This window comes from Colias croceus, chromosome 24, assembly GCF_905220415.1.
Source record: "Colias croceus chromosome 24, ilColCroc2.1".
Taxonomy (NCBI): domain Eukaryota; kingdom Metazoa; phylum Arthropoda; class Insecta; order Lepidoptera; family Pieridae; genus Colias; species Colias croceus.
Genome location: NC_059560.1, coordinates 6,739,382 through 6,753,710, shown reverse-complemented (window position 1 = coordinate 6,753,710; position 14,329 = coordinate 6,739,382). Strand labels below are relative to the sequence as shown.

At 32.7% G+C, this 14,329-nt stretch overlaps 1 protein-coding gene across 1 annotated transcript in view; it reads right to left on the bottom strand.

The window, feature by feature from the left end:
- LOC123702679 (octopamine receptor beta-2R) overlaps nt 1-14,329 on the bottom strand; it is a 156,272-nt gene that overhangs the window by 44,627 nt on the left and 97,316 nt on the right. The window lies entirely within an intron of this gene.

Here is a 14,329-nt window from a genome sequence, read left to right as displayed (position 1 = left end):
AATGTGACATGTGTCTTATTACTCATATGACATGGGAGAAGCAATTTCTTTGGAAAAGATCTAAAAGTCTTTAGCTCTGACTGTTATTTAACTTTTGTAGGTACAAGGATTTCTTGTGTGTTCTTCTCAGCTGTAGGTGCCTAGAAGATGTAATATTGTGTGTAATTTTAAATTTCATTTTTGATAAAGCTCGACGAGCATAACGCTATTTTGATAAAAAGGTTTGTGTGACTATGTGTTTGAAGCAAGGATTGAATTTTTGAACCTATTACAATATGTCTTCATTATGATTTTATAAAAATATTGTGATCTTATCAAAAACAAAAAATATATTTGCTTAAAAAAATATAACTAATATTATAAATCAACTGTATAGTTGGCAACTCAATTGACAAAATGAGTATTAAATTATTTACAATTGTTTTAATATTTTGACTGTGTATTGTCTGAAGCGCCCTTAACGTTGGTAATTACCATGACTGCCGCGAAAATTGTACAATTCTCTTAATTATCAAATCATCAGCCATTTTGTGATAATTTGTCTTATAAATTTAATTAAATAAGCTATGTAATTATTGTTAAAGCAAATTTTAAAGAAATTTATGAATTTAAGGTAGGTAGCTTATATGTTTATTTGTTAAGAACGAAATATGAATGTAGGTACTTGAAGAGTTATAGTGCAATGATTTATATCCTAAGGTACTAAACAATACCATGAAAATTTATTATAAGTTTACTAAGCAGGTTCGAATCCCATCCTTTGTTTTTAAAGTTAGGTAACGAACAGACATATTATAGACAAGCATTAAAAATCTAATAACACTTTCGTTAACTAGAAACTATGTAGGAAAAGCGGATTTACAAAACTTTCAAAATGATTCCCGGCGTAACATGGAGGCTTCGTAGAAACATTTTTTTATTTTTGTTTCAACTTTTTATTATTAATGATGCAATCTGTTTTATTATAGTGCTGGTGTGTATGTGACAATGAATTATATTTAGAACTAGCTTCCGCCCACGACTTTGTACGTGCATCCCCGTTTTTCCCCGTTCCCGCAAGATCCTTTCTTAGGGGACGCCTACGTTATGACATCTTCCTGCATGCCAAATTTCAGCCCGATACGTCCAGTGGTTTGGGCTGTGCGTTGATAGATCACTATATCAGTCACCTTTGAGTTTTATATATATATAGATTTATAACTCTTCTTAGGTGTGTTTCAGCGTTATTTAGTGATAAATGCGTTCAAACAAAACCAAAGGCAAAAATACAGGTTTTATGAAACATGCACATAATGTGTGTCGCTCAAGAACATAATATTTTGAAGCTTGTATTCCGTATGTTTACTAGAAATATATAAGACGGGATTTTTGATCCTTGGTTAAAACTTACCTGTCCAATAAAGTATGACACGATACGGGCAACTACAATACATTTTTGGAATGGTATTCTAATACGTTATGCGATGAATAAGTTTTAACCAAGGATTGAATATCAGCCCTAAATAACTTAATTAATTTGTTTTTCCCCATAACCGCTAACCAAACATTAAAGACTTAAATTCAATACATAACACAAGCCCAAGAAAACTAATATTGTGATAATATTGGATTAAAATAGAACGTTGAAGCTGTATTATTATGAAGTAGAAAATATTTTCCAGAACAAAGGTTCTAATATTGCGCGGTAAGCGATTTATAACGTCTCTATGTATTATGCTTAGGGGTTTCTATTAACACTGAACCTGCCTTGAAAGTACTTTTTAATTTAATTTTAAGTGTGTAGCGGTTTTTTAAAGTATGAGAAAAACTCATTATGATACAGTGTCGATAATTATTATGTTGTAATTGTTAACAATATGTGTTTTGAAGTGAAACTTATTTAGGCGCGTTGAGAGTCGAATTTTAAGGTCACGGCAATACGGTCACGTCATGGAGTAAGGCGATGATTTTGGTATCGAATCTTGCCAAAGTTTCACTTCTGACACGTGTGCTCAGCATACATGCTCTTTTATTATTATAATGCTTCCTCGATAAATGGGCTATCTAACACCGAAATAATTTTTCAAATCGGACCAGTTTAGTTCCTGAGATTAGCGCGTTCAAACAAACAAACTCTTCAGCTTTATAATATTAGTATCTAGATTATATAATTAACTAGATATACCTTGTCGTGTTTACCTATAGTACATTAAGTTTGCATGGATGAAAGATGGAGGAAAAATAGATTAAAACAACCTTTGAAACGGGTTGGATCGTGTCAAAATTTGAGCTATCGATCCCAAACTGTAGCGTACACAAACTGACTTAACATCTTTATTGAAGTGGTTCTTTAGACGCGTTTTTTCTTTAATAATCATTTTTATATTGTATACTAGCTGTGTAATGTTGTTGTGTGTTTTATAGGTTATAATATGTTGTATATTATAAAGCTGAAGAGTTTGTTTGTTTGAACGCGCTAATCTCGGGAACTACTGGTCCGATTTGAAAAATTATTTCGGTGTTAGATAGCCCATTTATCGAGGAAGGCTATAGGCTATAATATATCATCACGCTACGACCAACAGGAGTGGAGCCACGGGGGTGAAATCGCGTGAACAGCTAGTGTGTTATATTTATATGATACATTACCGTATGAACAACCGAAAATTCTTGATTCAATACCCAGTAAAATTGTAAAAAAAAGATATCGGCGAATAAATAGCAATAAAACAGATGTTTTTCCCTATACCCCAAGGCCTACAAGGGGACATAGAATTTCAAACTCAAACCTTTTCTTTACAATAAAGTGTTACAAGTGTTTATTAAAAGGCATTCTATGTACAATTAATTAAAACACAGACAGGTAATTCAAAGCCGATCGCAGAAGTTTCTCTACACCGTGCAATTAAACATTATTCAAGGCATTTAAACTTTGAAATTTTTATTACCGTTTCGGCAACTTCAAAATTTGAATAGTTTCCAACTTGGCGAAACATTGGCCCGTTAAATTTATTTGACTTCCAAATTAAGTTGGGATAAACAGGAATACGGAACAGAGACGTGGCCTCTAACCCTGGGCCTTGTGCACAAGCTCAGCGTCGCCCAACGTGCTATGGAAAGGGCTATGCTCGGAGTTTCCCTACGAGATCGAATCAGAAATGAGGAAATCCGTAGGAGAACCGGAGTCACCGACATAGCTCGCCGGATTAGTACGTTGAAGTGGCAATGGGCGGGGCACATAGCCCGTAGAACCGATGGCCGTTGGGGCAGAAAGGTTCTGGAATGGAGGCCACGAACTGGACGACGAAGCGTGGGACGACCTCCCACAAGATGGACGGACGACCTGGTCCGAGTGGCAGGGAGCCGCTGGATGCAGGCCGCCGGTGACCGGTCGTACTGGAAATCCTTGAGGGAGGCCTTTGTCCAGCAGTGGACGTCCCACGGCTGAAACGACGAAACAGGAATAAACCTTAAAAGGTTTTTATTCTGGAGTTTTCTTTTTTTTTTATGTCAGAGCAAGCAAAGGAGCAGGTGGGCCACCTGATGTTAAGACAAGTGGTCACCACCGCCCACAAACACTTGTAACACAAGGAGTGTTGCAGGTTCTTTGCCGGCCTTTTATGGACAAATAAGCTCTTTTCTTGAAGGCCCCAATGTCGTAGTTGTTCGGGAACACCGCAGGTGGCAGTTTATCCCACCTGTGTCCTTATCTTATCTCACCACCTTCACCTTATCTCACCTGTGTGGCTATTTATATGCTTTTTCTAAATATTCGTTTTAGTTATATAAGATTTAAATTAAAATGCTTTTTTTAAAACATTTCTATAAGTTAGCTACATTTTTTCATCTTCTTGATCGATTTTATTTATTTGTTTCATCGATTATATTTTACTACGGATACAGAAACTATCCGGGTTTTTCCTTTAACAACGCCGCAGGCTAGCTGTCTTATTTTTTAGCCAGTTCGATTCCCGGCCTGGAAAAGTTAATGTTCGGAACTATTTAAATGCAATTCTATTTCTTTTTAAACATAAAGGATTTTTGCTTTCCAAAGCCCATAGAAAATGTTCTACCCTGTAAACTAGAACAACGTTACTTCCTCTATCAAAGATATAGGTCATCATAATTTATGCCCTCATCAGGCCATACTAATCTTTTCTTACAAGACATTAAACGTTTAGGAAGACCCTGGGGCGAATAATATATGGCAAAACGTGACTTCCCTCAATATTTTTACTAACGACTTACTTGGGAAATACTCGTATAAATATAGATGACGTGGCAAGGTTGGGTTTCTAAAATAAGAAAGGAAGTGAAATAGAAAAAAGGAAAGGAGAATGGATTAATTACGTATTTTGTGATATGTAAGAATAGATGTTTGTAGTAGATACAGTAATCAGGAATGAATGATTCGAATTAGAAAATTATTTCACTAATACATAGCTGTAGATACGTTTTTCCTAAAGTGACATCATAGGTAGGTACCTAATGATTTTTTTTTAATTTTTTATACCGTGTATATCCGAGCGGAGACAGAGGAACAGCTAGTTTTTAAGTCTAAATAGATATATAAAATTTTATAGGGTTATTACCTTACTGGTATTATTTATAGTTTTAAAATCAACTTATTTTTTACTTATCAATTTGCCATTTTTTCATAGCTCGTGGCGTTTGGCGCGTCATTATTTCGCACAGAAGAAATACAATTTTTACAAAACTTTATATGAAACGGAAACCCTTTCCGATATGTGCTTAGTAATAAACTTTGTGACGCCATTCATAGGAATTTATATTGAAAAATGGATTGTTGATACGGCATATCACTATCGTACTGTCGTCCATTTTTCTAAGAACGGCTTCAGCTATCTAGAAAATAATATTGGTAAATAACAATTCTATTTATTCGTTATTTTTGCCGTGTAAACCATAAGTACCAATCGTGTGGCAAAAATATTATGATAATTATTAAATTGATATTGATTTCGTAAGCTTTTAAAGATGCCTGTAGAATTAAATTGGGTAGTTTGGATCTTTTTTAATTTTGACTAAGCTTTCACGGCAATTAGCTTAATGATTTTAGATATAAGACCATTGAGTTTAACTACAATTATTGTAGTATACTAAATACTATACTATTGTAGTATACTAAAAGCAGAGCATTTCATCATCATCATCAACATCGATGTCCACTGCTGGACGTAGGCCTCTCCTAATGCACGCCACTGAGCCCGGTCGTTGGCTCTTTGCCGCCAGTTATGGCCAGCAACCTTGCGGACGTCGTCACTCCACCGTGTAGCAGGGCGTCCTACGCTACAGAGCATTTATCATTTTATAAATAATGGATCTCTCAGATATACCTAAGTATGTGGTTATAATTCTAATTGCTAGTATTAAACGTAAAAAGCAATATTTTCTATTTTTACATTTAATATTTATTAATCTTAAGATCGAGTGCGCGTTACCAAAAAAAAATTATATCATAGAGTTTGTAATAATGAATTCATGAAAGCAAAATTCCACGTAAATATAAATCCTTAGTATTACACGTAGTAATTAGCGTAAAAACATTCCATGATTAGATACGATTAGGGGACTTTTTCTAGCGTGTTTGTAGACATTTTGGAATCGCGTGTGTCCGTAACTCGATTATGTTACTTTGGTCTAAATATAGCTTGAGATTACAATTATTGGTAGGTGGCTAAGAAAGAACCTTTTTTTTAAGTGTGGAAATCTTGCATAGATACCCACGGTGCCCGGGGAAGGAGCCGTGGGTTATGTCGGATTCTTACCGACTAAAACCCCACTGTGTGCCGTAGAGCCGCTTTAATGATGGGGCCGCGTGTATTGGTCGGAATTCTTCCACGACAGCTAAGGAAGAACCTGGACATCTTAAATGTTAATTCTATATATTTTAGACTAGCTCTTAAGATTTTCTTAAAATCAATATCTCGTCTCTTTTAAATATGCATTATGTTTTTTATTTAATTACTACTACGGCTTTGTATTAAAGCATACATATGTGTGGTAATTATATGTTTCTTGTGCAATACTTCGTTACAATCGGTACAATATACTTGGTCTGGAAGGCATATAAGTGGGAGCATAATATAAATAGGTCTTACACGCAGACGCCCTTTAGATAATATTTTAATGTGTTGTTATTATACTTACTTTTTAATTAGCCAACTGTGGGCTAATTGGTACTTCACACATTGTGAAAACTGTTCACGCATAAACATCTGCCCTACAATACATGCTTTCCCTTTATATAATATGGTCTCGATAAAGAATACCCTTTGTCCTTCAAGTTTCCATTTTCACTTCATAAAGTTCTCCCTAATCCGTTCATTCGAGTTTCAATGAATAATAAAGATAAACAATATTCTAAGGAGATTCTTAGTTAAGTAATACTTACAGAAATCGCTAAAATAAACTAGAAAGGCCTAGAAAGGCCTCACTAGAAAGGCCTCCCTCACGCCATGGAGTAAGGCAACGATTTTGGTATCTTTGAATCTTGCCAAAGAAGTTTCACTTCTGACACGTGTGCTCGGCACACACGCTTTTTTATATCATGACTATTAAGTATCTATGTGTATTATGTATATTGTCTAAAATTTTCAATAGGATATGACACACCCTTACTTGTAATCAAGGTCATTTACCTTAGGCAAATACACTAAGTAAATTAGACTATTGAATATACATTAGTCCCGGTTAATCGGTAGTTCAAACAGTACTGTAACACTATATAAGCGTTAGCTACTATTAAGTATTCTGTGATATAGGTACTTAGTAGGTACCTATTAAAATGTCTGACTTCAATAACCATCGATACATCATATAAAATTATATATAGGTATTATATTATATAAAATATGATAGTTCTGAGTATTATCTATAATAATTTACTACCTTTAATCAAAGAGGATTGTCTTTGACCTACTCCAGTCTCTTTGGTTCGTCCCTTTGTTGTAATGTCGTGTGCACAATCCATACTAATATTATAAATGCGAAAGTAACTCTGTCTGTCTGTCTGTCTGTTACTCAATCACGCCTAAACTACTGAACCAATTTGCATGAAATTTGGTATGGAGATATTTTGATACCCGAGAAAGGACATAGGCTACCTTTTATTGCGAAATATGTACCACGGGCGAAGCCGGGGCGGACCACTAGTATGTTATAAAATATAAAATAGAGTTTCGATCAGCATCCACAAGTCTTTCAGTATGCTATTTCAACAATAACAAAAAAAGAATCTCACGCCATCATAGTATCAATTTTCGCGCCAATCGTATCTTTCATCTGTATTTTATTTCGAAATAGTTTTTCATTGCACGAAAGCTTTTTGTAAAATTACTTTTGCAAATTCGTAGCTTATTTCCTCACACCAAATTGCTTTGCATAAAATAATACGTGCATTCGCACAAAGCGCGGGAGAGATTGAAACGTTTAATTATTTTGGCGGGAAATGACGCCATTTTGTTCACAATACGGACGTTGAGGAATCAAAAATGTTATTTATGAATTCGGATGGTTATCTTTTTTAGATTATTTTTCAAGTAGTATGTATCTATTTGTTATAAAAATGGTGTTTTATTTGAGTCTGTACTTAACAAAAAGAGTGTTTAAGTATGTAGGTAATTATATGAGTGTTTAAAAATATACTACTTATACATTTGTTTAAATTTCACGGAAATATAGTAAGTAGGTATTTTAAATGCAATTTATAAACTACAGTTATTAAAAATGATAAAAACTAACGATGTGGATGAACTACACTTTTTCACATTACATACTAATAGCACAAATAAAAAACCAGTTTTATATTATTTTATACTTAAAATAATTCCCCTACTTTTATATAAAGCTCATACAGAAATGTTTTAATCGAAAACAAGCATTGTCATTAAAACCACTCGCGGCTGTACGTGACATTGTGCAGTATTTTTGATTAAAAAAAAAATTGCAAAAAATATAGGTCAAAGTTAGTTATTGCGTACGAACGGTCACAGATAATAATATATTAGTATAGTGGGTGATTATACTTTATACTATACAAGCTTTGACTTTTGGTTTTACCCGCGTTTACATCAAAAAAGTATTAACAAAAACATTATTTATTTTAAAGTACCTATAGAATGCTGCAAAAGATTTAGTAATAATAATATTTAGTAAAATGGAAAAATATCAGACTTTAAAATAATATACCTATGCAGAAGAAGACAACTTCAGTTTTTTGGCCATATTACTGCATTCATTGAGATCTATTCAGCCATTTATGTGAAAAAAGATACAAAAACAACGCCTCAACATAATAAAAAGAAATGAATGTCTCTCCTTTATTCCTCATTCGTAATTTTCCCCACTTTCTAAACACACGCGATGAAAAATAAAGTTTTTATATTACATCACCCTGTATTTCCAGTGTTGACAATAGGCCGACTCTGCAGTAATTTTTCCAAGCCATGGAGAATTTTATTCATGCCTCGTTCTCAGTTTAATATCTCGTAAGGAGGCTGTATTTCTAGAATTCCATTCGGATTCTTGTATTCTATGAAAGAATATGGAATGTTTGACTATCTTGACAGTGAATAGAAAATCGTATGACCTATATACTATATAGGGTGATGTTTTAAGGTCGTTGGTGTATATTTTAAATAATATGTGATATTAAAATATGCAAAAGCTTTGGTGGTGGTAAAGGCCTTTGCTTATATTTTTTATTTTTACGATAAACAGTTAACAATTATAAATGAGTGTGTGTTTTAGTGATAATATAGTTTACTTGCATATTAAATTCTGTTACTTCTTAACCTGGAAACAAAGGAAATAAAAATGTAATATGTAATGTAGTAACTCTATCACAATTAATAAAACTTAAATAAATTCTTTATCTACCGTCGATATCTTTTAAAATATCGACGGTAGTTCCAACGTTAAATCGACTATAATTTGAGACGAGGAAACCGCAGTAGCTGGAGGTATTCCAATATTTTATACATTTAAAGTATATGATATTTGAATTTCAGCTCTCCTGTAAAGGAAATATGGTTTCACAATAAAGATTTAACTTATATAATACTGAATATATTCATAAGATTTAAACTGAAAATGAGAGCGATGATTTCAAATAGGTACAGTTTACTTTGTAAAATATATAATATTTATTTATTTATTTTATTTATTTAAATTCTTTATTTAACACACACAAAAAAGATTAACACAAAAATAAAAAGAACAAAAAAGAAAATCATAACATGTTAAATAGGCGGCCTTATCGCTATAAGCGATCTCTGCCAGGCAACCTTTGGATAGGATTTGTCATACGAATTAAAATTAGATGGGTGGTGTTTGATTTAAAAGGATAAAAAAAAGAAAAATAAAAATAAAATAAAAATATGTACATATACAATTATACATATTATATACGTATATATATATATTTATAAGAATAGATACCTAATAATAAATAAATAAGTAAATACAATATAAATGTTGATATCAATACTATAAATACGTACATACCATAAATACACATTCATACATATACACTTACATACATACATATCATACATGATACATAATACATAACTATGTATAAATAAAAATATTATTACATTATTAATATTTAATATTATAGGACATTATTACACAAATCGACCTAGTCCCACAGTAAGCTCAATTAAGGCTTGTGTTGTGGGTACTAAGTGACGATAAATATAATATTTAATTTAATAGATACATATATAGATAATAACACCCAGACCCAAGAACAAATAATTGATAAAAATGTACAAATTATTTTTTCAGAAGTTTTTTTCGTGACTATTTGATATTTTTTGGCAGATTTTCAATATTTAATATCTCAATCGAAAAATAACACAACCAGAAGCTGCAAAATCAGTCATAAATATTGTAAATAATCCGACATTGTACATATATTGACAATCTGTACTACAATTTTGACAACCACATTGGGAATACTCCCAGATTCTGTAGTTACTTCCCGCCTCTAGAGAAAATTGGCGGAAACTTTTGACAGCTGTCAACGGGTAGCTTTTTTTCTTTTTTTTTTCATGTAGGCAATTTAGTTTTTGATTCTGTGCCAAATTAAATCAACGCGTGGCTATGTGTACAACTTTAATTGTTGCTGAAAGTTTTTTATAAATTGTTAATGGTTTTGCCTCGTAATTTAAAGTAAATAAACATTGACAGATCCGATTCCGATGTATCATAAATAATGGTAAAATTACATATAAATTGTAAAACGATAATTATAAAAATAACTAACAAGTGGACCTATGATGTTCTCTTAATAAATGAATTTGAATTTGTATAAAGCTGTGAATTTTGATGAACTTTGAAAGACATTTTTTTGTATCTATTAAATATAGAGATTAAAATAATATGTTGGTTCTTTGTTTGTATATTACAACTGAAAAGCTACAAGAACAACAATTTACAAAGTATGAAATTATAATAAAATTACTTACGTACATTCATAATATACATTCATATACTTAATTAAATAAGTAGGTACTATAAATAAAATAATTTTATTTCCAATGAAATAAGGAACCATTTTCTTTTTATTTCCTTTTACACGAGTACGTATACACTATACGCTAAGAAATTAGAAACACTACACTTCTTTATGTTAGTTATAAAGTTCAGATTAAATAATATTATGAATGGAAAGCAAATCTATTTTCAGAATTACTTGTATAAGAGAGAGTTGTATATGCAGAAAATGCTTTAAAATAGTAAATAAATTACTAATACATAATATAAATGCGAATATTTGTATGTGTATCGGTTATACACCGCATCACTGAATTGAATGAAACTTTGAATAAAAATAGTCGATAACTAGCTATAATCTAGGCTTTTGCATACCTACATAAAAATCAGTCGAGCCGTTACGGAGAAACTAACAAACACTGACTTGAAAATTGTATACATCCTATCCTATCTTACTTCCTTCCTACTAATTTCATAAATGTGAAAGTTTGTGAGGATGTGGATGTAGGTATGTGTATTGTGTATGTCTATGTATGTATGTTTGTTACTCTTTCATGCAAATACTACTGAACGGATTACAATGAAATTTAGCACACATATAGAGGGTAACTTGGATTAACACATAGGATATGTTTTATTCCAGAAATCCCACGGGAACGGGAACTATGCGGGTTTTTCTTTGAAAACGCGGGCGAAGCCGCAGACGGAAAGCTATTATTACATATACTAACAAGTTACCAAAACAAGGATATATTAATTAATTAAACACACATTAGAACCATTTGAGTTAACATCGACCGCGTAAGGCAGAATTAATTTTCTTCAGCTCCATAAATAAGCCACATTAGCATATTTGGATAATCTCAAATCTCATAAGGAATAATATTAATATTATGAGCAACGCGTGCTAAATTAATGTGTGATTTTATTCGTGATCCATTTATTATCACTATATGCGATTGTGACGTCATCGGGGAAGGTTAATGGCCACATAGCTCCTGGATATTATATTCTGTTTATCTGACAGATAAAATAATGTAACACAGGACATTCCCTAGTATAGGAGACATTGTTTAAATAGTGCAATTAACTGTACCTACGGTTTATGTTTTACTTATAAGTATGTAAGTTATCCCATAATTGCATGTACATGTATATTTTTCTGTTGTCAAATAAAAAAATTATTATTATTATGTGTGTCTGTGTTATGTATGTATTAAATAGGTTAACAGTAACTTTGTCAGTTACTTCTAAAACTGGTCATCTTTGAGCCAAGTAATAAAACTATAAATACTGTTTAGTGTTAAATGTTAGGTATTATGTTTCATGACATGAATGATGAATTGAGCTTTAATTGTCGCTTTAATTATTTTTAACTAGCTTTCCGCCCGCAGCTTCGCCCGCGTTTTGAAAGCAAGATCCGCATAGTTCCCGTTCCCGTGGGTTTTCCGGGATACCTATCCTATGTGTTAATCCAAGTTACCCTATATGTGTGCTAAATTTCATTGTAATCAGTTCAGTAGTATTTGCGTGAAAGAGTAACAAACACACATACACACACACACCCTCACAAACTTTCGCATTTATAATATTAGTAGGATTACATTATAGCATATTGACACATGATTTTTAATTAAAATTTACATTAGGTACCCTCTTCTTTAGTTATTTTTTTAATTAGGTAGGATCCTTCTATTTCGTAGATAAGCTGTAGAAACACACAGAAAACAATGATATGTAAATAGGTTCATAGAAAATACTTATCATTAACAGTTAATACAGTTTATATTTATTTTTATATATTATAATGTAGTCTGGATATATACCGTTAGGTATTTAACATGCATTTTAACTATTTTGAGTCAACTTAAAAAAAAACATAACATTTCGATCCTCATTAGCTTCAAAAGTATATCCATTTTTACGTGATTAAAACAAGATAAAGGCGTGTCACACACGTATATTTATAAAGGCATGCGACACGGTCGACGGTCTGGCGAGTGTCCAAACATTCAGTATGAGGAATCATATTCCGTGATAAATTGTTCCGTTTTGTATCTTTTATTTATTTCGCAAGCTTTGTCGTGTCTTTGAATAAACCAGTGGTCACGGGACTGCCGCGGTAAAGCTATTGCAGGCTATGCCTTCAAGCCACACCTCCACCCGTCGGAGTGGGGAGCGTGAGGTTTTTTTCGTTACGGAATTTCTCGATTCGGTCCCCGCGCTCAAGGCACGCGATTGAAGCTATACAATAGCTTAAAAATATTTCGCTCTGGTAGGACACAGAAGGCTGATCACCTACTTGTCCCTAAGGAAAATCGACCAGGGAAACAGGTATATAATTGCATCTGCCCCTTGCCCTACTCGGGGACATGGGACTTCACTAGTTGTGAAAGTGGAGAACCATTCTGTTCATGTATAATACCAATTCTGAATGTTGTTACCTTCGAGGAGAATCTGCAAGAAGTTCGATATATTTTACTCTTTTCAGTGGGCTTTAAAAGTTCGTAAAACTATAAACATACTAGATTTCCGCCCGCGGCTTCGCCCGCGTTTGCAAAGGAAAAACCGCATAGTTCCCGTTCCCGTGAGATTTCCGGGATAAAAACTATCCTATGTGTTAATCCAAGTTACCCTCTATATGTGTGCTAAATTTCATTGTAATCGGTTCAGTAGTTTTTACGTGAAAGGGTAACAAACATCCATACATCCATACAAACTTTCGCATTTATAATATTAGTAGGATAAACCAGCATTTTACTTATAAAAGTTACCTAATTATTGTATCAATGTGGTTATAATGTATGAGAGATATTTAAACAATAAACAAACAAATATCACATATTACAGCTAATTTGCACGTGTAATTTAGCTCATCTGTCTGGTTTAATTTAGTTTAATAAGCCAAGGTAAAACCCGCATTACGTGGTTGAATTAGTATACTGTATTGCTGTCTACACCACATCAAGTAAATAATATATCAAATATATATTAATAACAATTATTTTATGGTATTATATTATCTATGGTAGGTATTACGTAGAGAAGTCTGCCCGCGCCCTTCTCTAAGAGAACATCCATACTTATACTTATTATAAATGCGAAAGTAACTCCGTCTGTCTGTTACTCAATCACTCCATAACTACTGAACCAATTTGCATGAAATTTGGTATAGAGATAGTTTGATACCCGAGAAAGGACATAGGATAGGTTTTATCCCGGAAAACCCACGGGAACGGGAACTATGCGGGTTTTTCTTTGACTGCCCGGGCGATGCCGCGGGTGGAAAGCTAGTAATCTGTAAAAAATAAGGTTATAACATGAAAATTCCACTAAAAGAAGTTTGTAAGTGCGCTACAGAAAGAGAGAAAGTATTATCTCACCTTAAAAGAATTGTCTTAAAATGACTATTTTTGAAAGTTATTTAGTACTAAATACAATATCTATGAAATGTATTTTAAAATCAATACATCGTAGACAATTACGCAATAATTTCATAGGATGTTAAAAATATTACAGAGAAAGGAATTTGAGAAGAAGCGCTTTATGGAATTTTCATCCGCGTTCCACAATAAATTGTTTAAAACGAATATAAAACGGATAATTTTCTTTAGTTCAAGAAATTATTCACTTTATCGACGATTTGCGCTTTCTATAAATCAAGTTTTTATTTTATTTTAGCTCTTTAAGTCGGAGGCCAAGAGCCACTTCACTTCATGAGTAAGTACCTATAAATCAAATAATCTATAATGTAATTGCTGAAGCTGAAGAGTTTGTTTGTTCGAACGCGCTAATCTCAGGAACTACTGGTCCGATTTGAAAAATT